At 40.0% G+C, this 27,613-nt stretch overlaps 1 protein-coding gene and 1 long non-coding RNA gene across 2 annotated transcripts in view; one reads left to right on the top strand and one right to left on the bottom strand.

Annotated features, from left to right (window-relative positions):
- hnf4a (hepatocyte nuclear factor 4 alpha) overlaps positions 1–27,613 on the top strand; it is a 73,815-nt gene that overhangs the window by 6,496 nt on the left and 39,706 nt on the right. The gene's annotated exons all lie outside the window — the stretch shown is intronic.
- On the bottom strand, positions 1,412–26,437 carry LOC116408046. Its single transcript, XR_004220692.1, has 2 exons — positions 26,167–26,437; positions 1,412–1,871 (listed from the first exon to the last, which is right to left on the bottom strand). It is a non-coding gene; the product is annotated as an uncharacterized LOC116408046 (long non-coding RNA).

Raw genomic sequence — 27,613 nt, 5'->3', positions numbered from 1 at the left:
CGCTTGTGGTCTATGGATGTGGCATGATCTCACTGGCTATATTTGGACATATTAAACCCAAGGAATGGCGTGGCCCCAAAGTGCATTTCAAAAGCCCTCTCTACCATATTGTTCAGCTGACCCAGTATGTGTTTATATCCCTGTGTGTCTCACTGTTACAGAGTACTGGATATTATATTGGACGCAATACTGAGTAGCCGATGCTTCCCCGTGCTTATCTTGCAGTGTATGTTGTTTGCAGAAGGAATTCCTTTTTCGCTCAAGCTTTAAATTATGGCCTTGAATGACACCCCTATTGAATGGCCCCAGTTCCCATTGTTTCCATTATCTGGAGCTGGAAGGAGGAAGCATTACTCACACGTTAGGCCCAGTGTATTTGCATGAGCAGATATTTGCTGGCCTCCGGGTACATAATATGCTGTAGAACCGATGAAGGAGAGTCTTTCCCTATCTGGCATTAACACCAGAAAAGCCGTATTAGCATTTTCCAAAATAAGGCTTGAGTTGGACTGGCTGCTTTGGACTTAAGGTGGCCATACACGCTAAAATCCGCTCGCTTGGTGAGGTCGTCAAGCGAGCGGATCTTCTCCTGATATCCCCACCTATGGGTGGCCGATATCTGGCTAATTCAGTAATCGAATTAGAGCGATGGGTATAGGCACAGTCGGTTCGGGAGCCATGTCATCAAGCTGATGCGGTCCCCGATCCGGCTAAATTTTTAAACCTGCCCGAACGAGATCTAGCCGATTTCAGGCAGGCAGGCTCGTCGTTAGTGCCCCTACACGGGCGAATAAGCGGCCGAGTCAGTATAAGGGACCCATATCGGCAGTTAGAATCGGCCAGTTTATGGGCACCCTTAGGAAGGAAAAGGATCTTGAAGCAAAAGGCTCAGTATGTTCTGTTTCTTATAGCAGGGGATTGGAATGATCGTTGTATATACAGTAGAGCTGGCTTTTCCTGGACCCATACAGGCAAACTGCATTTTTTTTCTTTTCTAAATTTTAGGTTTTCCTGAAATGTATGCTGTTTTAACATGATCCATCTATTTACAAAATAGCAGTTACTTCGTGACAAAGTCACATATTAGCTACTAGTATTAATTTGCCCACATCTGCTTCCCTTCACTGACTTGAGAAACCGCTCAGACCTCCAGTCATTTTTGTCATTCAAATTTGTGTTTTGTTACTACTCATGAGGAACAGTGGTTGAATATAAAGGCAACCAAGCGAAATGGCTAATAGAATTAAAAAATGCTGTTATCACATGATACTGGGAGCATGCAATGATTTAATGTAGCGTCACAAAAAAATGCGCTAACTGGGGCTGAATCTGTAGTGCAGGTATGTGCCATCCTCACAGACTGCTACCCTAACCTTGTAATGAGCTAATATGCCCCAGCGTTAGGAATATATATATATGGTGAATGTTTATTACCTACCATGAATTCCCACAAAACTATAATAAAATAATATATATTATAGTGTGCATATATATATGAACAATGCACAATACAGAAGAACGGCATTCAGTGGAATCATACAGTGGCTTCGGTATAGGCAGGCATAGATAATTCCAGATAGCACCGGCACCCATAGGCCCCCACATTAATTACAGAAGAGCAATAATTTGCAATAACAACTAGTACTTGGAGCCACTTTTGGCAGGCATAGTAACTCTAATACGTTCGGCATCCAAGCAGTTGGGAAAATTGTTTTTTTTTTTGTAGAAATCTTCTGGATCCATTTACCTTCATCTGGAGATGGCCTAATAATATTTTGCAGCTCAGACCAAATTAGCAGACACGTGTCTATAGTGGTTCGATCAATTAGGATAGTAGAGCGAAGACAAAAGACTGACCAGTTGCTAAAAACCTGAAAGAACAACACAACATAAGGATCAGTTAAGAAATAGAAAATTTCATATAGGCTCTGTGGTATTCCAAAATGCCCACGGGTCCAATAACTATGGCATCTAACAGCAGTCCCTCTGGCATTTGCCTGAACCCACAGATTGCCAGTCTGGGCCTGGGTCCTGGCATTCCAAGTACCCAGAGGCCCAAACAGCCCACCCCAGCCCAATAAATAGTGACTGTCTATGGCATCTTACAGCAGCCCCTCTGGCATTTGCCTGAACCCACAGATTGCCAGTCTGGGCCTGGGTCCTGGCATTCCAAGTACCCAGAGGCCCAAACAGCCCCCCCAGCCCAATAAATAGTGAGTGTCTATGGCATCTTACAGCAGCCCCTCTGGCATTTGCCTGAACCCACAGATTGCCAGTCTGGGCCTGGGTCCTGGCATTCCAAGTACCCAGAGGCCCAAACAGCCCCCCCAGCCCAATAAATAGTGACTGTGTATGGCATCTTACAGCAGCCCCTCTGGCATTTGCCTGAACCCACAGATTGCCAGTCTGGGCCTGGGTCCTGGCATTCCAAGTACCCAGAGACCCAAACAGCCCCCCCAGCCCAATAAATAGTGACTGTCTATGGCATCTTACAGCAGCCCCTCTGGCATTTGCCTGAACCCACAGATTGCCAGTCTGGGCCTGGGTCCTGGCATTCCAAGTACCCAGAGACCCAAACAGCCCCCCCAGCCCAATAAATAGTGACTGTCTATGGCATCTTACAGCAGCCTCTCTGGCATTTGCCTGAACCCACAGATTGCCAGTCTGGGCCTGGGTCCTGGCATTCCAAGTACCCAGAGGCCCAAACAGCCCCCCCAGCCCAATAAATAGTGACTGTCTATGGCATCTTACAGCAGCCCCTCTGGCATTGGGCAGATCTACTGATTACCAGAGTTCGCCTATTGATTTCTGGGAAGCAAAATACGCTGAACTGAAATCTTTATCTCTAAAAACACTTGTCAGTGACCAATCTCCTCGTGTGCCATTACCCTACAGAGTGCATTCATCACTTGGGTATATTTTTAAACCAGTGAAATTCACAAACTCTGACATAATTTGAAAACATAATCATAGTTTATTTTTCCATTGCACAATTCTACACATACACACAGCATTGAACTTTACAAAGGCGCATTTCATATCAGCTGATTTATTACAGGACATTAAAATAAATAGGTGCGTCTCCATTTCAAGGGTTTACACCCACCCTTCACCACACAGAAGGGCGATAAGCCGGCCTGCAGCAATACATCTGTCACTGTATCTCCCAGTTTCTTCAGCTAAACACACTTGAATTTCACAATCATTCTTCTGTCAGCCCTCTAGATATTGTAGAACTATGATTCCAATAATGTCTTGTACTCGCATTGTCCCAAAACTGGAGGTGCCGTGTCTGCCTCTACACCAGGCTGGAAGGCAGTGCAAACCTCTAGTAGGTTTAAGGTGCAAACTCTGTAGTCTATGTTGCCCATAAGTGAAGGTGGAAACCTATCTCCTTGGTCCCTTCCATTGCAACATGGTGACATCAAGAGGCAAAGTGGTAAAAATTGCAACCTTGTTGGGTTTAGTGCTGGTCCCAACACTCTTGGCATGGAGCTGGCATGGTTTTGCCGGGTTTCCTCCCAGTCTCACAATCCAGAACGTACTATTAGGATATTTGGCTTCTAATAAAGTTGTATGTGTTTTTGGCTGTAGTAGGGAAATTAGATTGTGGGCTGCTCTGGACAGGGAACAACCGGAATGACTAAATATTTTCTGTAAAATTATGTGTAATATGTTGATGCTATACCAATAAAGGCTAAACAAATAACAAAAAGATCAATATTTCAGAGTCTCTTTGATTGGTCTCTCTTTTGATTGGTCTTGAGTGTTAACCGAACTCTACCCAACCATATCCATTTATTGCCTGCAGGAACAGACTGATTAATTAACCGCCAATTTATCCATAAGTTAAATCATTTTAAACCTGCTTTCCATTACCCTCTGCCTCTGTATTATAGTATGTGTTTGATGCATGTTGAATACGGCACATTGTAGAGACTGTTGCAATGGAACCTGGAGATGTAGATTTATGGCTGCTCCCACCACTCCAATGATAGTGTAAGAGATACAGATCCTTATGGATGATTAAGGTTAACATCCTATTTGTATATGTAATAGCCATTGAAACAAAATGGAATCATTCCACCTAGAATTTTAGTCTTTTAGTCCTATATGCTTCATGTGCCATGCCAAATGCATATAAGGATTTCATTCACATCCAATAAGTATAATATTTGTTCCAATTCTAGAAACCCATAGGAACCAATTAGTACGCAGCAGTTACTGCTGTGCTGTTTGAAAGCAAATATATGGTTGCTATGTGTTTCTAGAGCTAGAAAATGTAGTTCCTGTTATTATAATACCCAGTCCCTAATAGATTAATAGGTTAATCTCACAGAGGATTTTCATTGAATGGATCCCATTTAGACTTCTTGGGTTTCTTTAAATTCCCTCGGCTTCAGACATTTCCAACATTCCAGCTAAATGAGACAAAATGATAGTGGGACGCAGAGATCTTCACTTGGCATTTACAATTTAAGGTCCCTGTCTTATTTGCACTATCTATGGGCAATTTTACCAAGAACCAGTAAACTTAACACTTATATTTATAAAGTGTGGAACGTAACCAGAGTACCCAGAATAAACCCATATAAGCACAGGGTGAACATATTTCTGCATATAAAGTTCACTGGCTGGAATTGAACCTAGTTCCACAGGGTGGGTGGTAGGTATTAACAAAAGTGCACTTAACTGTGGAGTAAGTGGGGGCCCATAGGCCGATTGTAGCCCTCCAAATGTTTTTTATAGCCCCCAGTCTGCTTAAAGGCTCTATAGACCTCACTATCTGACATCATTTTTTAAATGTAATCCATCCATTTAATTGTGTAGATGCATTTATTGCCATTGTCACCACTCCAAATCGTTGATAAGTGTGCATATTGGCACAGGGGAACCCTGGAGCTACTTCCCAGCTGACAATAACTCTGGTGCCCCCCCCCCCAGTGTCAATATACAAACAAAAAAGGTAAAGTAATCAATACCCTTAGTTTCCAAAGCATTCCTAGGTGTGGATGTTGAAATTTTGAAACATGCCAAGAATGTTTAACGCAGTTTCTACCAATTATAGTAAAAAATGCAATTTTGATGCAACTCCCCCTGGTGGCCACAATTATGCAGGGATTGCAGGAAAAATGCTGCATCCTGGGTAAAAAAAAAAAATGGCAAACTACATCTTAAATTGCACTTTGCACAGCACTTGTGGTCCCTTCAGTTATTGTGGGAAAATTCTCAGTGTAGGGAGTGATAAGGGTGATGTGGCTAGGGCTAGAAGCAGTGTGGGGCCAAGACTTCACAGGAAGACTAGGGACTAAATTTAATGGGCCATACAATTTATGGGTAATTCTCCAAAATACGACATTGCTCCATAGAATTCTCCTAAAAACCATCATATAAGCAACTAAAAATATGTCTTTTGAGTAGTTATCCTTGGATTACTATGTGGCATTGTGTTACAGAATCCCTGTGACATAGGATCCAAGATGGTGATGGGTGAAGGAGGCATCGGAACAAAAGTGATGTGGCTAGACAAACTGGCATATTAATTATAGTGTGTAAGCCAGCATCACTGGTGATGTTGCCCATACCAACCAATCAGCAATTGGATTTCAACAGTCACCTACAAGTTAGAATACAAAAGCAACAATATGATCGGTTGCTATGGGCAACATCACCGGTCATGCAGGCTTACACACTATAATAAATATGCCCCATGGTGTCCATCATCACCACTGTTTAGCTCTGCAACCGAAAGGTGGAAATTTTAAGTTGGGTACAATAGTAGTCACTGTGCACTGGGCAAGGTAAAATTAAAAAAAATACAGATGATTATCTAATTTGGTTGGAAACAAATCAAATATTTAGCTTATTGTTTACTAAAAATTAGATGGCGTCCTCCACAAAGTATAGGAGAAAATTTCTCTGTGAATTATTTGGGGAAATAACATTGCTTCCTCCCTGGACATTAGGGGAAAACGTTCTCCCTAAAATATAGGGGCAAATAAGGTGGTTTCCTTCCTGGAGTATAGGGGGAAATAAGATGGCTTCCTCCCCCGAGTGTAGGGCGAAAAGAGATGGCTTCCTTTCTGGAGTATAGGGGGGAATAAAATGGCTTCCTTCCTGGAGAATAGGGGAAAAATAAGGTGGCTTCCTTCCTGGTGTATAGGGGGAAATAAGATGGTTTCCTTCCTGGAGTATAGGGGCAAATAAGATTGTTTCCTTCCCGGAGTATAGGGGGAAATAAGAAGGCTTCCTTCCTGGAGTATAGGGGGAAATAAGAAGGCTTCCTTCCTGGTGTATAGGGGGAAATAAGATGGTTTCCTTCCTGGAGTATAGGGGCAAATAAGATTGTTTCCTTCCCGGAGTATAGGGGGAAATAAGAAGGCTTCCTTCCTGGTGTATAGGGGGAAATAAGATGGTTTCCTTCCTGGAGTATAGGGGCAAATAAGATTGTTTCCTTCCCGGAGTATAGGGGGAAATAAGAAGGCTTCCTTCCTGGAGTATAGGGGGAAATAAGAAGGCTTCCTTCCTGGTGTATAGGGGGAAATAAGATGGTTTCCTTCCTGGAGTATAGGGGCAAATAAGATTGTTTCCTTCCCGGAGTATAGGGGGAAATAAGATGGCTTCCTCCCCCGAGTATAGGGGGAAAAGAGATGGTTATAGGAGAAAATAAGATGCCTTTCTTCTGAGAATATGCCTTTCTGAAGTATAGGGGAACTTCCTGGAGTAAAGGGGGAAATAAAATGGTTTCCTTCCAAGAATATAAGGGGAAATAAGATGGCTTCCTTTCTGAAGTATGGGGGGGGGGAATAAAATGGCTTCCTCCCCCAGAGTATAGGGGGAAAAAAGATGGCTTCCTCCCCCAGAGTATAGGGGGAAAATAAAATGGCTTCCTGCCTGGAGAATAGGGGGAAAATAAGATGGCTTCCTTCTTGTAGTATAGGGGGGCATAAGATGGTTTCCTTTTGGGAGTATAGGGGGAAAATAAGATGGCTTCCTTCCTGGAGTATAGGGGGAAATAAGATGGCTTCCTTCCTGGAGTATAGGGGGAAATAAGATGGAAATTATATGGCTTTCTATTCAGAGTACTGGGGAAAATAAGATTGCTTCCTTTCTGAAAATGCCATATCTGCCTTAGCCTACAGCTTTTCTCTCTCCTCTGTCTCTATGCACTTCCCCTAGTAACTTCTGTTGTTTTGCTTCCTCTTATGCCCATCAGTGGTATAAATGTAACATATATTAAAGCCATAATATATATAATATATATATAAACATAATATATAACAGCTGTTTGTGTGTTTTTAATACACAATTGATCTTTTTTTAAATAAAACTCGGTGTTGCTGGGCTTTTTTTGTATATATATAACATATATATATACAGTACAGTATATATAGGATGACAGTAAATGCTAAGACTTGCATAAAGTTACTGGCTTGTTGGTTCAGCATCGCTCTCTCCCCCACATACAGAGGACTGGGCTCAGAACAATGGTTTCCATCTTGGCTTTCTGTTCAGAAGGAAATACAAATGAGCATATTATATTTAGCATAGTCATGTATTTATTAGAGAAAGCGCTGGCTTCAGAAATCCTGTTTGGAGGCTAAAGTGAAGCTATACCAACTGAACACTACGTGTTTCCGTAATATATCAGATTTAACAGTCCCTGTGTATAAACAAATAAACTGAGTATCGTTTTATTCCCAGAATTATTTGGAGAACTAGAGGTTGCCTGTCCTGAGCTCTGGGAGGCAAGGGGCAGGGGTGTGCCCACAGCAGGTCCCATAACTGGGGCAATAAAACAATTTCAGACCTGTTCTCTGTTTGCTTACCTCTCCCTTCCACAGGCCCAGAAAGATCCAGCCCTGGAGAGACCTAATGGCAAAAGACTGGCAGAGCTGAGTTAGAAAAGATAACAAATGCTGTTATTCCAATAATCACCATTGCTCTGTGCTATGTATATGTATTTATAATGATTTCCCTGCAATTATTGTTTCTCCATATTCACTCTTGGCTTCTGCTGGAGTCTCATTGGTATTCCTATGGTCTAATCATGGTGTGGTGCTTCCTCCACTATTTGGGGCATTGGGAATGATGGGATATCTTCTAATGATGCAGGGGATTCGAAAAAGTGGGAAAAATAGGGGGGAGTAAAGGAAAGGTGGAGAAGAATAGAAAGACGGGTCAGGACCACAAAAGGGATTGGTTGAGAGGGTACATTGATGTTATTTTCATTGGGAACTGGCCCTCAGACTGCTAGTTTACCTGTGAACCTTAAGTGATCAAGGCACCACTTTCCACATACTTGCTTCAATGTACAGGTACGGGAACTTTTATCTAGAATGCTCGAGACCTGGGGTTTTCTGGATAAGGGGTATTTCATTAATTTGGACCTCAAAAAATGTATTTAAACATTCATTAAACCCAATAGGATTATTATGCCTCCAAACTACTAAGAAATTACTTATATCTTAGTTGGGATCAAGTACAGGTACTGTTTTATTATTACAGAGAAAAGGGAATCATTTAACCATTAAATAAACCCAATAGGGCTGTTCTGCCCCCAATAAGGGGTAATTATATCTTAGTTGGGATCAAGTACAGGTACTGTTTTATTATTACAGAGAAAAGGGAATCATTTAACCATTAAATAAACCCAATAGGACTGTTCTGCCCCCAATAAGGGGTAATTATATCTTAGTTGGGATCAAGTACAGGTACTGTTTTATTATTACAGAGAAAAGGGAATCATTTAACCATTAAATAAACCCAATAGGACAGTTCTGCCCCCAATAAGGGGTAATTATATCTTAGTTGGGATCAAGTACAGGTACTGTTTTATTATTACAGAGAAAGGGGAATCATTTAACCATTAAATAAACCCAATAGGGCTGTTCTGCCCCAATAAGGGGTAATTATATCTTAGTTGGGATCAAGTACAGGTACTGTTTTATTATTACAGAGAAAGGGGAATCATTTAACCATTAAATAAACCCAATAGGACTGTTCTGCCCCCAATAAGGGGTAATTATATCTTAGTTGGGATCAAGTACAGGTACTGTTTTATTATTACAGAGAAAAGGGAATCATTTAACCATTAAATAAACCCAATAGGACAGTTCTGCCCCCAATAAGGGGTAATTATATCTTAGTTGGGATCAAGTACAGGAACTATTTTATTATTACAGAGAAAAGAGAATCATTTAACCATTAAATAAACCCAATAGGGCTGTTCTGCCCCAATAAGGGGTAATTATATCTTAGTTGGGATCAAGTACAGGTACTGTTTTATTATTAGAGAGAAAAAGAAAACCATTTTTAAAAATGTGAATTATTTGATTAAACTGGAGTCCGTGGGAGATGGCCTTCCAGAGCTTTCTGGACAACGGATTTCTGTATTATTGTGCTGATATTTGTATGGTTGCTGTGGACTTTAGCTACCAATAGCCACCTTTTCCAGAGCAAAATACCAGCTTTCCTTTATTTTAAACTTTGTTCCCTATTAATAACTTTGGCACTGGGCATAATTTTTACTAGCCAGGCTAGTAAAATAGCAGCCATGTGGCAACCCTAGTTATCCCTTCTAATAGGCAACTCTACAGAGAAATGTAATAACGCCTCCCAATTGACTTGGTGCTGCCTCTCTAAACCCGCCTGATGGATTGTTGCAGTAGGAGCTGAACTTGTCCTTTAAAAGTAAGCCACCAATTCAGCTATTCTCTGTGGCAATACAATGAATATTTGCTGCTAGGAGATTCCCTTGTTAATGAACTGGTAACAAGGAGTCCAGGGCTGAAATTGCTGTTCCGCAAAGCACCCACAGTAACCCTCAGCGCTGAAGGTGAGCCTTTGGAGGAACAAACAAATATAAAACTAAACCTTCTGTCTTTGTCTTGCCCTACTTATATTCTATGTAACTTTGACATCAGTTAAGAAAATGTTTAATTTAATAAAGGGTTGGAATTTTGTGATCTTAAACTGCAAGTTCATCTGTATTCAGAAAACACAGCATTCTCAAAATCTACCAGCAGGGGTCAGCATTGAGTACAAACAGAAGAGCTCTCAGAAGAACATTATTATTTTCATTCTGCTTGACAGCACTTACTGTGTTGAATACATTCATTGCTGGATATGGCAGCAACAGGATCTTTCTATTAAATAACAGTATTAATATTTTCTAATTATAGGAAACTGTGTACCCACTTTTCTTCTGCTGTTCCTTATGGCCGATCAAACACAGTCGGCAGAAAATTAAGTGTTTTGGGTTGTTTCTGTGCTCCAAAATGATGTTTATGAGAAGGGAAGAACCATTTGACATTTCTTTGGTCAGTTCTTTGGTCAACATTACCAGAACTTCTTTTTCCTCACTAACTTTCTGCTGACTGCAATTTTCCGATGGCCGTGGCCATTCAGCCGATCTGGACGATAGGTGGTGCTGCTGTTTCAAATTTATTATAGCAGTAGTGTAAATACTGCCAATATTTGAATGCAAAAGTGCTCAGCAGAGCTATTTTACCTTAATTCGTTTAGAGGGTTTACATCTCCTTTAATTTAAAGATACAAGTTTCCCTTTAAACCAGGGTGGACAGGCAAAGGCCACAACGTTTGCTATATACATGTAACAGGGCTAAATAAAAGTAACAAAATATTTATCCAGACACATTATTGCAGGTAACGGGGAACAAAAATATTTGCCCTGGGCTCTGCTGGTGGCTCAGTATTTGAACACAGATTTGCCTCAAATCAAGTTTCAACACAAAGAGATAATGCATTAAAAAAAAGTCTGTCACACTTTAACTTGGCTAATCCCTCAGCTCGAGCTCTGGGTTCAGCTGCCTTTAGAGAGTAAAGTGTCTTGGATAAATAATGAACTAAGTGGGAATAAATAACCATCTGACACAAGTGTTTGCTGACTCAGTGATAGCTTCTCCTAGCTCATTAGCTGCTGTGCACCCCTAGGCCTCCATAGTGGTAATGAGACACTAAATAACTCCTATTTTCCTGCAGAATTCTACCTAGAGCCGACAAATACGTACAGTAAGCTAGCAAGGGGCTGTTCCTGCTGAATTGTGCTTAGTACAAGGGAATCACTACTCTTTGTACAGACTATGAGCAAACCTAGGGGGCTGTTCCTGCTGAATTGTGCTTAGTACAGGGGAATACCTATGCTGCCATGGTTTTATGGCATCTCTCTGTACAGGCTATGAGCAAACTTAGGGGGCTGTTCCTGCTGAATTGTGCTTAGTACAGGGGAATCCCTATGCTGCCATAGTTTTATGGTATCTCTCTGTACAGGCTATGAGCAAACTTAGGGGGCTGTTTCTGCTGAATTGTGCTTAGTACAGGGGAATCCCTATGCTGCCATAGTTTTATGGTATCTCTCTGTACAGGCTATGAGCAAACTTAGGGGGCTGCTCCTGCTGAATTGTGCTTAGTACAGGGGAATCCCTATGCTGCCATAGTTTTATGGTATCTCTCTGTACAGGCTATGAGCAAACTTAGGGGGCTGTTTCTGCTGAATTGTGCTTAGTACAGGGGAATCCCTATGCTGCCATAGTTTTATGGTATCTCTCTGTACAGGCTATGAGCAAACTTAGGGGACTGTTCCTGCTGAATTGTGCTTAGTACAGGGGAATCCCTATGTGCCATAGTTTTATGGTATCTCTCTGTACAGGCTATGAGCAAACTTAGGGGCTGTTCCTGCTGAATTGTGCTTAGTACAGGGGAATCCCTATGTGCCATATTTTTATGGTATATCTCTGTACAGGCTATGAGCAAATTAGGGGGCTGTTCCTGCTGAATTGTGCTTAGTACAGGGGAATACCTATGCTGCCATAGCTTTATGGTATCTCTCTGTACAGGCTGTGAGCAAACTTAGGGGGCTGTTCCTGCTGAATTGTGCTTAGTACAGGGGAATACCTATGCTGCCATAGTTTTATGGTATCTCTCTGTACAGGCTATGAGCAAACTTAGGGGGCTGTTCCTGCTGAATTGTGCTTAGTACTTTCCATGAGAATGTATATTTCCTGCTTGGTTTGTGTAAAACAACAGCAGTCTCATTTGTTTTATGGGATTGTAGATAATATGGGGTCATTTACCTAAGGAAGGAAGTGTTCAAAATACTCATTTTACACACTGTCTTCCTTGTATGAAGAATTTCTGCAGTACTTTGCGCATTTAGACAGAACCCAAAAACCTGCAGCAGTGAATACAATGCTGCCTACATTTGAGGCACATATGCCTGCCAGAATAGGGGACGAAGTACGCAATAAATGAGCAATAAGGGGCACACTCTTGCTCCCCTTACTTTTATTAATTTATTTCTTGTTATTTATACGGTGCCGTTGCTTCTATGTAGAACAGCTGTGGGCAGAATCCTGATTTACTTTTCATTTTAAAATAACTTTTGTTTATAAATGCAGCAGTGAAATTTAATTTTAGCCCCTTAAATCTCAGTGTGAATAGAATTATGGGATTAATCCAGCCCAGCAGCCGTCCCAGCACCCAGCAACAACTATGACACATTGTTCCGTAGCAATGCAGTGATTTCTGGGATAAGACCGGCCCTGTGAAGGAGCACTGTGTGGCCCCGCTCCGGGAAATGGCCCTGAGTTAATATGGTTTCCTCTGCGCAGAGTGCAGGTACAAAGGTCTCTCCTTATCCCTTATCCCTTCACTTCGCCGTCTCATTCTATCCCACACTCAGGACAGATTTAGCGAATCCACCGCACACATAAAAAAGCAAATAAACGAGCGTTTAAATCCTGACACATTGTCGGTAGGTCCTTGCCGCTCTACAAAAAGTATGTGATTGGTAAATAGGTCTGTTCATGTTGTAATGCTGAATGCAACTGCATATTTTATCCTTTCTGCTATATTTCTGACTCATTCTAGCTAAGAAAAAAATATATGGTACACGTATAGGATCCCTTATCCGGAAACCCATTATCCAGAAAGTTCCGAATTATGGAAAGGCCATCTCCCATAGACTCCATTTTAATCAAATAATTCACATTTTTAAAAATGATTTCCTTTTTCTCTGTAATAATAAAACAGTACCTGTACTTGATCCCAACTAAGATATAATTACCCCTTATTGGGGCAGAACAGCCCTATTGGGTTTATTTAATGATTAAATGATTCCCTTTTCAAGTACAGGTACTGTTTTATTATTACAGAGAAAAGGGAATCATTTAACCATTAAATAAACCCAATAGGGCTGTTCTGCCCCCAATAAGGGGTAATTATATCTTAGTTGGGATCAAGTACAGGTACTGTTTTATTATTACAGAGAAAAGGGAATCATTTAACCATTAAATAAACCCAATAGGACTGTTCTGCCCCCAATAAGGGGTAATTATATCTTAGTTGGGATCAAGTACAGGTACTGTTTTATTATTACAGAGAAAAGGGAATCATTTAACCATTAAATAAACCCAATAGGGCTGTTCTGCCCCCAATAAGGGGTAATTATATCTTAGTTGGGATCAATTACAGGTACTGTTTTATTATTACAGAGAAAAGGGAATCATTTAACCATTAAATAAACCCAATAGGGCTGTTCTGCCCCAATAAGGGGTATTTATATCTTAGTTGGGATCAAGTACAGGTACTGTTTTATTATTACAGAGAAAAGGGAATCATTTAACCATTAAATAAACCCAATAGGGCTGTTCTGCCCCCAATAAGGGGTAATTATATCTTAGTTGGGATCAAGTACAGGTTCTGTTTTATTATTACAGAGAAAAAGAAAATCATTTTTAAAACTTAGAATAATTTGCTTATAATGGAGTCTATGGGAGATGGCCCAGTAATCAGAACTTTTTGGATAACGGGTTTCTGGATAAGGGATCCCATACCTGTATATGTATATATATATATAGAGAGAGAGAATTTCAAGTTACTGTAAAGCTATACCCTGAAACAATGTAGGTCTTTATAAAAAATATATTGCATAAACAGCTCATATGTAAAACCCTGCTTCTCCTAAAACCGTCTTCATAAAAATATACTTTTTAGTAGTATGTGTCATTGGGTAATCCCATTATTTTCTATCTCTGGGGGAGCACACAGACCATCACAAAATAGTGACTCAAGGCAAAAGGGCAATATTTACTGATGTATACACTTCAGTTTGGTAAGATACTTTAATAGGTCACTTAATATGATATAAGCTATGTGTTGGTTAAGTATTCATTTTGGGGGTATAGTTTTCCTTTAAAGGCTGCATTTTTTTCTTTAAGGTGCCATACAAGGCACTGCAAGTCAAAATGTTAATTTTAATATAATCAGACCAGTATTGCAGATTCAAGTAGTATCTCACTGAATCTAAATATTGTTGCTTCCCCTAGCCTGCTGATGGATCCTTCCTGCACAATTAGGCCACAGGCCTGGGTGAGGGTTACACTTTCCTACCTGTTCAACCCATGTGCATAGACTGTAGGCTAAGGGGACATGCCTAGATCAGTGCTTGTCATATCAGGCAACTTGATTGGCCAAATGGTGTATGTGTATACTGTATATACTCGAGTATAAGCCTAGTTTTTCAGCACCCAAAATGGGGTGCCATGGGTCCCTCTAGACTAGCACCCTCTCTCCTTTGTGTGCAAATTAGGCCACCTGCAACCAGACCCTCCAGTGCCATGGCCCGCTCCCACTAGCAATACTTATTTCCCCTTACATCTCCTCCGGGACTGGGTCTGCTGCCAGTTTGCCAATGTGCAATGAGCATGGGGTAGTACTCATATTGTTTTTGTTGACCCTCTTCTCCGCTTACAGAGCTAGTTTACTGTTGAAATATTGAAAAACATATACCCCATTGATGCCTCAATTAATGTAATTTTATTGGTATTTATTTTGATTATTAAAACTTAGCAGTAGCTGCTGCATTTCCCACCCTAGGCTTATACTCGAGTCAATACGTTTTTCCAGTTTTCTTAGGTAAAATTAGGTATACTCGAGTATATACAGTATATAGTAATGGGTATATTTATCTTGCTGTGTTGATGTTGCTCACAGCAGCCAATCAGATGTTTTGCTTTGGTTTTCTAACAGTTGAAATCTAATTGCTGATTGGTTGCCCTGGGTAACATCATCGGTAATGCTTCACTCCACTTTTTACACAGCATGATAAATATACCCCTATGTGTGTACCTGATATTTATCCTAAATGGTCAGCTCTGGTGCCGCACCTCCTGACATACCCTTATCTAGAGTCATCAGCTGATATCAGTGGGGTCAATGCCTGAGAGGTAAAAGCAGATCGTATCCATATAAATATTCCCGTTCTTGCTTTGCCTGAAAAATAAAAGCTCGGGTTTGTTAGCAAATACTTTCACCACAACTGTGCCGGACTCATTCCGAATTAAAAAAGAAAAATAAATAAAAATAGTGAAATATTATCAATATGAGAATAATTACAATTTTTATACTATAATTACTGTTTTAGTACTTTTCTGTGATTTCTTTTTTTTTTTTTTTACCCTGTACAGTATACTTATAGATCTATGGTGGAGAGTAAGGCAAAGCAGTGTTAAAGAAATAATAACTACATCTGATCCCGTACCTACAATCATTCCTCCTTTAGAATTTAGCCACACAAATCCCTGCCCATGTTAAGCCCCTACCTTAGGTTTTCAATGTCTAAATAGAACATTTGGGAGGTGTGTGATTCAGCTAAATGGCGCTACATCCCCAACAAATCTTCCTGGATTAAATATCTCTGCTTACGCCTATATCAAGCAGCTGCAGAGCTCTCCGCCATCTTGTTCCCGTCCATGGCACGTGCAGTCCATTTGTTTAGTTCCTCTCTTCAGAACAGGAAGTGGCATCATGGTAATGTGCATTTGTTTACTTCCTCTCTTCAGAACAGGAAGTGGCATCATGGTAATGTGGAACAAACATTTAGGATTATGCTCATAAGTTGTTAAGTATATATATTTATCTCACCGATGGGCCTGGGTGCTCATGCCCCAGACCTTCAGCTTGAGGGGACCATTTAGGAAATCCAAAAATTGAAAATGGCAGGCACTCCAGGACTTGAAGAAAAAGGTATCAGGCAGTAGACTCCAAAAATTAAAATAAAATCATAAGTTTATTTAATTAACACTAGATGCTACATGGCCTTACGCATCATCCATCATAGTAATGTGCATTTGTTTACTTTCTCTCTTCAGAACAGGAAGTGGCATCATGGTAATGTGCATTTGTTTACTTTCTCTCTTCAGAACAGGAAGTGGCATCTTTGTAAGGTGCATTTGTTTACTTCCTGTCTTCAGAACAGGAAGTGGCATCTTTGTAATGTGCATTTGTTTATTTCCTCTCTTCAGAACAGGAAGAGGCATCATAGTAATGTGCATTTGTTTATTTCCTTTCTTCAGAACAGGAAGTGGCATCTTTGTAAGGTGCATTTGTTTACTTTCTCTGTACAGAACAGGAAGAGGCATCTTTGTAATGCACTGCCTTATCTTCTTAATGTGTGACATCTCTGCCAATATAGGGACTTTTGGGAAGTGTGTGACCTGCCTAAATGACCACTATATCCTCCAAAAATCCTTCTATGGTAACAACTTCTGCTTACCTGGGAAATACATCTATATCAGGGGTTTATATCAGACTTTTTTCATCGGCGATCGTCCGATGACCGGGGGTGTGGTGTGAATGCGTACGGTGCTTTGCGTACGTATGCAATTACGCAGCACTTCCGCATCTCCGGCTTCATCACTGTCTACCTGAAATCCACGGGGTATCGACTGGTGGACCGCGATCGACATCTTGGCCACCCCTGATCTATATCAAGCGCCTCACAGGTCTTGATCAGTATTTAAGGCTATCTACTATCATGGTCCCCTTCATGGCGTGTACAGTACCTTTGTTTACTTCCTGTGTTAAGAACAGGAAGTGGTATCTTTGTATTGCACAATGTAGCTACAGCTGTACCGGGAGCGGTAAGGTTGCTTTTCCTGCCAAGAAGCCAGGTAATAAGAACAAGTGGTTTGCCATTTCTCTGATAATGGTCCCCATGACCTGGTTGGTCATTTACAGATTCATTAATGTGGCCCTGGTGTTTTGGGTGATAAAATAGTGAATTTAGATGTTCGACAAACAAGCTGTATATTTTCTCTTAAATATAACATAGAAAGCCTACAAATAAACAGTATATTTTCCCTTAAAAGCACTGAGGTCAAATATAATACACTGCAAATTTACAGAGCACATAACATGTTGCGTAAAGGTCTGCACAGGGGCGCACCAAATATTTGCACTTCCTTTTGTTGCGACAGAGCCCATTGCTGCTTATTTTCATTCTTGCAGCCTGCTATGTAGAAACAAAAAGAAAAATATATAAGAAAAGCACAACTATAATTATACACTTCATTTAATAATTAAAACCTGCCCTGATGGGACTCATTTGCCAGTAGCTAAATTAAAAGAAGACTTCACCCCCCAGCCAGAAGTTTTATAAACATAAATAAATCTTTCAGATAAGGAATCATTGGCAGATACGTCAACCCTGCTGGCCCTTTTTTCAGGAGCCACGCCCCATTAAGTAATGCTGGGTGGAGTTTAGTCCTTTTCAGTTGAAGAGTTAAAGTTAATTAACCTATAAGATGCCCATGATTTTGGTAAATTTGGCATTTACCCATGTACACCCTTAGTATAAAGCATGTTTAGGAAAAATTGCATCGTGGTTGTATGAAAATTTTGGGGTACGATCCAAAAGTTACGAAATTTTCATATCCGAACCATCGTAAACAGCGCAAAAAACTTTCTGACTTTGAACCTTCAGTTCATATTTTTGGAAGCCTCCCATAGAACTCAATGGCACTCTGCAGCTCCAACCTGGTCCAAGGAAAGTCACAATATCGAAGCTTGAATGAATAACGAAACTTTCGTACTCGTTGCGACACATATGATTTTGTCGCACAAATTGTCGCAAAGTACGAAAAAGTCACGGAAATTAAGGAAAAAGTCGCAGAAAATAAGCACAGTTCTAAAACTTAGAAAAAATAAGAATTTTTAGCATTCAGACACAATTGTACTTTAATGAATAGGCCCCATAGTTTATCCCAGTGCTGTCCAACCTCTGTGGTACTGAGGGCCGGAATTAATGGAAGCCAGTTTTGACCCCTCCCCTTTTTTAAACCGCACCCACTTCAACCATACCCATGTTATCACAAGAGCTTTTAAGACCATACCCACACTAATGGTGGTAGTGCAGCAAATACCCAAATGGTTGGTGCTAACTGTAGGGATATCACCCTTCATTTATATGTAAAAGAATTATATTATGTCATATTAAGCCACACCCTTAAATCCATATGGCTCCTCCTCCCCCGTGGATAGCACAGCAACCCCCAGCACATATGGACCATATAATGAATATTTCCCAATGCTAACAAACCCCTGCATATGTAAAGGTGCCACTGGACAGCCCAGTTCCATTAATTTTCTTACAGTCTCCTGTGCTTTGCTGCCCCTGAAAAGCAATTAACATACCTGGAACTTGATAAAATATTAATGTTTGAGTGTGACAAAGATTTGGCAAACAGTTCAGAGGCAGGCTGCCTTCAGCGTGCATGTGAATATCTAGTCCTGGCCTACGTGTGCTGTTTATCTACTTTTATCTCTCTTTAATTGCTCTGCCAGCCCCTCCCCAAATAGCTGGTTAACACGAGAACAGGGACAGTTGTATGTAGGCACTTAAAGGGAAGCTTGCATCCTTTAGAACAGGGATCCCCAAACTTTTGAGCCACACTCAAATGTAAAAAGAGTTGGGGAACAACACAAGCATTAAAAATGTTCATTGGGTGCCAAATAAGGGCTGTGATTGGCTACTTGGTAGCGCCTATGTGGACTGGCAGCCTCCAAGAGGCTCTGTTTGGCAGGACACCAGTTTTTTATGCAACCAAAACCTGGGGAGCAATATGTTGCTCAGCCAAAACACCCCTTATCACCCCCTTTGCCTTACACCAGGGATCCCCAACCAGTGGCTCAGGGGCAACATGTTGCTCCCCAACCCCTTGGATGTTGCTCTCAGTGCCCCCAAACCAGGGAGTTATTTTGAATTCCTGACTTGGGGGCAAGTTTTGGTTGAATAAAAACAAGATTTCCTACCAAATAAAGCCCCTGTAAGCTGATAGTGTGCATAGAGGCCCCTAATAGCCAATCTTAGCCCTTATTTGGCACCTCCATGAACTTTTATGGTGCTTGTGTTGCTCTCCAAGTCTTTTTACATTTGACTGTGGCTCACGAGTAAGAAAGGTTGGGGATCCCTGCCTTACACTGTAATTGCCTGTAAGCACTTGGCAGGCAATTTCCGGCCACCATTTCTAGAGAAGGGTTGGTAATTACAGTTTATAGGGGGGTAATTTGGGGCTTCTTAAAAATGATCCATCCAAAAAGCACTCTGTGTGCCCTTTACCTTTAGTCATAAACCATTGCTCTGCTAATAAGGAACCAGGGGGAGGTATTATTATGGGGCTGAATTTGCTGCTATGTGGCAGTTGCCAAATGGCTTCAGTAGGTGTCTAAAGCTGTGAAACCTCATTAGTAATTATGTGCAGTGTATGTGTGAATATAAATATATAAGGAGAAAAGTGCAGCTTTTCCCAGGCATCAAGTGCTGGTTAGCTGAGCGCTAAGGGGTGTGCTCTTGTGCCGCTTGGTGCTCTAGCACTTGTGCCCAAGGATAATGTAAATGATCCTTATTAAATGCTAGGGACAAAGAATTGATTCAGGGAGGGGGAACTTGGAAATTAATTAGCTTAAAACTTAGGGGCACATTTACTAAGCAATTTTGAGAAAATGTTGTTTTTTTTTTACTTCTAGATATTTTCGAGATTTACGAATTGGTTTTCACCAGTGTCCAATTTTTCCGATATTATTTCTCGACAAAGTTATTCTGAAATTTTCCCCCCAAAATTTGATTTTTTTTCTAAATTAACTCCCATGGAAGCGAATGTCAGTTTAAGCTCAAATTTTGCTCCAAAAATTTGTGATTTCCAAATGTAAACTCAAAATTGTTGTACGACCAATAACAGCATTATTGTGGCATTTTATATATACAGCAATGATCAAGTTTCATTCGAATTTATACCATGTCGAGTTTATACAACTTTGAAGGCCATAAAGAAATCATTTTAGTAAATCAGCCCCTTAGTATCTTCTCCTTACTCCACTGTTCTATAAGTTTTCTTACCGCAACATTGCCCAGTTAGATGTTAGGACTAGGGCAAGATGGTTGCACAGCAATTTAATGGTTGCTTTGGGGGCTAAAATAAAACCTAGTGGCAGCCAATTAGATGCTGTGCTGCTGAAACGTTTACTATACCTGTATACTAAAACTTGGGATTGAAACAGAACACATTAAATACATATAAAATATGACATATTGTCTGAGCAAAATTTGCCATTTACTTTGCAAGGATTCAGCCCTTAGGCTAGTGATCCCCAACCAGTGGCCCGGGGGCAACATGTTGCTCACCAACCCCTTGGATGTTGCTCTCAGTGCCCCCAAACCAGGTACAGGTATGGGACCTGTTATCCAGAATGCTCGGGACCTGGGGTTTTCTGGATACAGGACCTTTCCGTAATTTGGATCTCCATAACTTAAGTCTGCTAAAAATCATTAGGCTTTTTTTTGCCTCCAATAAGGATTAATTATATCTTAGTTGGGATCAAGTACAGGTACTGTTTTATTATTACAGAGAAAAGGGAATTATTTAACCATTAAATAAACCCAATAGGGCTATTCTGCCCCAATAAGGGGTAATTATATCTTAGTTGGGATCAAGTACAGGTACTGTTTTATTATTACAGAGAAAAGGGAATCATTTAACCATTAAATAAACCCAATAGGGCTGTTCTGCCCCCAATAAGGGGTAATTATATCTTAGTTGGGATCAATTACAGGTACTGTTTTATTATTACAGAGAAAAGGGAATAATTTAACCATTAAATAAACCCAATAGGGCTGTTCTGCCCCCAATAAGGGGTAATTATATCTTAGTTGGGATCAAGTACAGGTACTGTTTTATTATTACAGAGAAAAGGGAATCATTTAACCATTAAATAAACCCAATAGGGCTGTTCTGCCCCCAATAAGGGGTAATTATATCTTAGTTGGGATCAAGTACAAGGTACTGTTTTATTATTACAGAGAAAAAGGAAATCATTTTTTAAAACTAGAATTATTTGCTTATAATGTAGTCTATGAGAGATGGCCTTTCCGTAATTCTGAACTTTCTGGATATTGGGTTTCCGGATAAGGGATACCATGCCTGTAGTTATTTTTCAATTCCTGACTTGGGGGCAAGTTTTGGTTGAATAAAAACAAGATTTCCTACCAAATAAAGCCCCTGTAAGCTGATAGTGTGCATAGAGGCTGCCTAATAGCCAATCTTAGCCCTTATTTGGCTCCTCCATGAACTTTTATGGTGCTTGTGTTACTCTCCGAGTCTTTTTACATTTGACTTTGGCTCACGAGTAAGATTGGGAACCCCTGCCTTAGGGGCAGATTTATCAAAATAAAAAAAAAATAAAAGTTCTATTAATTTCTGTGGGACTTTTAGAAGTGTATTTATAAAAAGAACTTACCATTTGAGAAATACGCTTCTAAAAATCCCATAGCAATGAATAGAACTGGGTGAGTTTATATGTATTTAAGCTCTAAACACACATTTTGATAAATCTGCCCCTCCATTCCCTCCCCCCTAATGAAGACGTGGCAAGAAAACAAGTCTGCTTGCCAGGTTAAAGCACAACAAGGCAGCCCATGGTAAACTACTTCTGTTAATTTTGTTCATTGTGAAACTATAACTCTGAAGCAATCATTAGCAAAGTGGCAGATTTGAACCATAGTTTTAGATAAACAAGGCTCCTCGGGTCTCGGTTACCCATTTAACTGTGCGATTCTATTTGGGAGATTATTCCTAGTTTTAACAGATACTTCATGGAACATCAGTTCCTCGGTAATTCAATTATTTACCTTTTCTGAATACCAGTACATCTTTGGGTATCTTTGGCTTTAAATACAGCTGTGTATAGAAAATTTCCTCTTACTTGCCCTTATATTGTAAACATAAACAAAAACTTGTAATGTTATTATTTTATATATTTGCCTTATAAACAGGGAGATTAGGCACAACATGATTCGGGGAAGCTATGAATTAAAAGGCCAGTATACATTAATATACTGTAACTTAGGCTGATAATACATTCTTTAAATTAAAAAAATGCATATTTCTTTCAAATGCACTGTATAAACAACCCCCCCCCCCCCCCCGTACCTCTTTGTTATGTTTTGGCATACAAATAAGCAGAAGTCCAAAATGCAGTAGCATTAATTGCGCACTGGTAATTTTATAATCAACCTAGCAAGAACCAAACATGGAGTAGCTTCACTTTCCCATTTGCCTAAGTTTGGTCATTTTGGTTATTAAAGTCATAGGCAAAAAGTATGTTGAGCACAAGCCCCTATTGATTGAACTCATGTTGAACAAAAGGGGTGTACAGTCCTGTTAAACTGGGACACTGGAAGGCATTCACCTACATTAGGATTACATTTGGGGGACCTATTTTAATAGGTGTTTAATATAGACAAAGCTGTACCCATTAAAACTGCTAGTTAACAAATATAATTTGGATATTTTTGGGGATGGATTTAGTTGCTTGTACCTGGGGTCATATACAATTGTAGCTATTGCCCCCTTCTTCTTGCACAATATGGCCAATTAGCCCACTTGCCTATAAACTGTAAACCACTGAAACTGACCTCACCATATTTATGTTTATCCTTTATATAATACATGTACCAGCATATTAACTAAGCTTTACATTAGGGACCATTTCACTATGAGCCACGTGAGTTACAAGGACAGCATTGGACACCCAAGCCACCAATGCTACCTACAATTTCAGGTTGGGCATATTTATAGGCACAAATGTAAACAAAGTTAAATCAGTTTCACTATGCTAATCCCTAGGGATATTAAGGACACAGCTAATTGCAGTTCATTATGTCAAAATTAAAAAAAAAAATGTAAAATTGCCTTGTAAAGAACGTTAGCTAAATTGTGTTTGGACTCCCTGAATGTTTAACTAGAGATTGCACAAACGCCTGATTTCCCCATCACTTTCCTTATACTTGATTTCTGATAATGACATCCAAATGTTGCGTAAGTCCTGCTTTTAAAGGGCAAGAAACATAAAGGCTTTTTTTTTTTTTACATGGCATAAACCAACCAGCAGGGTATAATAGAGATCAAATGGAGCTTATAGTTTAAGCAACACGCACACTAGATTCAATTTCATTAGGAGCCAATATTCTTTATGTTCTAAGATTGTGGTTGGAAATCGACATGGGAAGAATATACAAACTCCGTGCAGGCAGCGCCCTGGTCAAAACTGAGCCCCATAGCAATGAGAGTTGATAATATTAAAGGGATGGTTCAACTTTGAGTTAAGATTAAGTGTGTTATAGAATGTCCTATTCCTAGCAACTCTGCATTTGGGTTTTATTATTTCTGCCTATTTCCAGCTTTCAAATAGGGCTCAATGACCCCGAAAGCCAAAATCTAATGCTCAAGCAAGCTACAATTATACTGTTATTTTTTATTCCTTATCTTTCTACGCAGGCCCTCTCATAATCATGATCCAATTTCTCGTTCAAACCATTGCCTTGTTGGTAGGGTAAATAAGACCCTGGCAACCAGATAGCAGCTAGAATACCAAACTGGAGCAAAGATCTAAATAACTGAAACACCATAAAAAATGCAGACCAATTGCAGATTGTCTCAGAATATCATTGTTTATATCATACCAAAAGTTAATTTAAAGATGAAACCGTTTGAGCGCACAAATGGAGCTTAATATGGGTGCATTCTGCTCCCTGGAAGACATTGACATTTAAAGACAAAAGGTGCTATCACTTGCTTACCCCCGTAGCCATCTATAGATGGGTTAAGCACCCCATAACATAAATGCGTGCAGAACCTATTTGTAGTTTGTAAAGGAAATAATATAACCCACTGTTCCATCTTTGATTCTATGATAACATCGAAGGAACTAAACTAAATACAGGTATGGGACCTATTATCCAGAATGCTCGGGACCTGGGATGCTTAGGAAATAATTTGGATCACCCTACCTTAAGTCTGCTAAAAAGAAAACCAATAGGGTTTTTTTTGGCACCCATATGGATTCATGCAGCTAGCAGCTAGTTAGGAGTACAAGGTGCTGTTTTATTATTACAGAGGAAAAAGGTAATCTGGATTCTATGGGAGATGGCCTTAATTCTGACCTTTCTGGATAACTGGTTTCTGGATAAGGAATCCCGTCATCATCATCAAAATTGTGAGTTCTCCAGACTTTAATTTTATTCTAATACAGTGATCCCCAACCAGTGGCTCGTGAGTAACATGTTGCTCCCCACCCCGTTGGATGTTGCTCCTAGTAGCCTCAAAGTAGGCACTCATTTTTGAATTCCTGGCTTTGAGGCAAGCTTGTTTTGCAAATAAAAACATATATACTGCCAGACAAAGCCTCCTGTAGGCTGCCAGGCTTCATAGGGGCTACCGATAGCCAATCACAGCCCAGGAACTTTTTTGCATGCTTATGTTGCTCTCCAACATGTTTTAACATTTAAATGTTGCTTACAGGTAAAAAAGGTTGGAGACCCCTGCTCTAATGGAGCAACAGAAACATCCATGTACAATGATTTCTTTTGAAAGTCTTTCTCTTTACATGGGAATTTATATATAGTGAGCGCTTGGCTTGAACTGTTATAAAAGCCCCTTGCAAAGTTGCTAGAGGCAAAGTTCATTAACTGTAATACAAAATCTGCAAAATATTGCAGAAAAAGTACCTGAATAACCGGCACAATGATGCTTATAGCCAAAGAGTAAGACAAAGATATTTGCTGTAATTGTTCCCTATATGCTACATAAGGCATATACCAACATGCCAGAACTATATACAACTTAAATACACTGTACAAAGTTAAACAAACAGCAATTCTACAGATCAGCCAACACTGCATTTACCACAATCTAGACTTGTCCATAGAAACATGTCTGTTTTGAGGTTTATGGCATCACCATGGTTGAGTGGCTTAATATTCAGGCTTCTCTCTGTAACAGTGTATATTGCTCTAGAGCAGGGGTCCCCAACCATCGGGCCGTGGACCGGTGCCAGGCCGCGGACTGTGCTGAACCGGGCCACCTGGTCTCCCACTGATTTTGTATTATGGTGAGCTGTATTATATTTTATAATGTAATAATAAACAATAACAATAAAGTGCATAATATAAAATGTAATAATGACATTTACATTATATATGTAATAATTAAATTATATACTATGAACTAGTTGTGCCCACCCCCAACCTCGGTCCTTGGAAAAATTGTCTTGCTTGAAACTGGGCCGTGGTGCAAAAAAGGTTGGGGACCACTGCTCTAGAGAGTTAGCTCTCCTGCTGCTCTCACATCTAGTGCCAAACGTTATATTATATTGCTGTACATGCCGAGGCCTGCATTGCAAGTAATATAGTGTCAGAATATAGCTTTTTAGGAGCAATCTGGTACCTATGTTTAGTCAGAGTGTGCTCTAGAATCAGCAGAAGGGCTTGGTCACACTAAGGAAAAGATACTGGATAGACCATAGTACCAGTACAAACACAGTACCTATGCCTCAGCCATTTAGACATATATAAATACGCCATCCATTCTCCATCTTGTCAGTTGTCCTCTGTTCATCTTAACAGAGCACCACACCCAGGGCACAACATATGCATCAAACTTGATACTATTCAGCCATTCCGAAAACATTTTGGGGACCCTACTGCACCAGAATGGGTGACCCTAGACCCCCATTTATGGGGCCTCCACGTTTCTGTTCCCCAAACAGCTGCTTCTGTTGTTATAGCCATTTGACTAGAGATAATTAGCAGAGAGAACTATATATACAACTCAAGTGCGGCCATAAGTTAGGCCTTTATTACCAATGAAATACTCCGATCCAACGAATTTGAAGGGTTAATAGAGAGGAATAAACCAATAAGATATATAGTGTTCCATACACAGTCGCTACAGATGCTTTTATGTTTATTGGTTGGTAATCCTCTTACTAAAACTCAGTACTGAGCAGCCTTTCCCAATACCCACAACTCACCTGCACTTCTTTCATGACCCAAAAAGCAAATCCTTAATATTATCCTCAGCCAGAAGCCCAGTCCCATGTTGCCTCCCTGCACAAGACTGCATGTGTTCCTGCCACGTCCAGAAACCAAACTAAGGAAAGTACAAACTTCCACAATGGATAAATAGGTAGTTACTCTGGAGTTTGGTCAGTGGTCGGAGATCCATATTCTAAAGCGAACAGGACTTTGTCCGCAAACTGGAATTTGAAATTTCATCTGGGCCACGGCAAACGCTTTCCCAGCTTCAAGAAAGCTCACCCGTTCATTTAACAGTTTCATGACTTTTGATCTTTATCGCGTGATAGTCTAATATGTGGGAATAAGACTTGCAGGATCAGAGGTTACAGAGAACGGGGGAGCCAGATTAGGTACAGACATGAAAAATAGGTGGTACCTACACTTATACACAGGCACGACAAAGGAAAATGCCGCTAAAGGGGAAGTAAAACCTTTCTTTAGAAATTGCTACATTTTAGGGTTTAGATTCATAGCATACATTAAAATAATGACTGAATGTTAACTCTTATTTAAAACAGATACATCTTTTTTATTTCATCGTTTTCGCTTCTGTGCAAAGATTTTGTTTACAGTATATCTGAGTTTCTGTTTTGTTTCTAATGATGCAGCAAAGTGTTTTTGCACTTTATGCTGTTTCATGTACACATTGAACGATGGTTGTGAGCTTGTCATTCAGAATGCACACAGGAGGAGCCCAGAGGATGCTAGGAACAAAGGAGTAAGTACTACTCCTTTATGCATAAGTGCAATTTATATAATCGATCTTACTGTGTACAGGTATGGGACCCGTATCCGGAAACCCATTATCCAGAAAGCTCCGAATTACAGAAAGCCAGTCTCCCATAGACTCCATTTTAATCAAATGATGCAGAATTGTAAAACTGATTTCCTTTTCTCTCTATTAATAAAACAGTACCTTGTAATTGATCCTAACTAAGATATAATTAATCCTTATTGGAGGCAAAACAATCCTATTGGGTTTATTTAATGGTTAAATGATTCCCTTTTCTCTGTAATAATAAAACAGTACCTGTACTTGATCCCAACTAAGATATAATTACCCCTTATTGGGGCAGAACAGCCCTATTGGGTTTATTTAATGGTTAAATGATTCCCTTTTCTCTGTAATAATAAAACAGTACCTGTACTTGATCCCAACTAAGATATAATTACCCCTTATTGGGGGCAGAACAGCCCTATTGGGTTTATTTAATGGTTAAATTATTCCCTTTTCTCTGTAATAATAAAACAGTACCTGTACTTGATCCCAACTAAGATATAATTACCCCTTATTGGGGGCAGAACAGTCCTTTTGGGTTTATTTAATGGTTAAATGATTCCCTTTTCTCTGTAATAATAAAACAGTACCTGTACTTGATCCCAACTAAGATATAATTACCC

The sequence above is a fragment of the Xenopus tropicalis genome, chromosome 10 (genome assembly GCF_000004195.4).
Source record: "Xenopus tropicalis strain Nigerian chromosome 10, UCB_Xtro_10.0, whole genome shotgun sequence".
NCBI classification, from domain to species: Eukaryota; Metazoa; Chordata; class Amphibia; order Anura; family Pipidae; genus Xenopus; species Xenopus tropicalis.
This window is presented reverse-complemented; position numbering and strand designations above follow the sequence as displayed.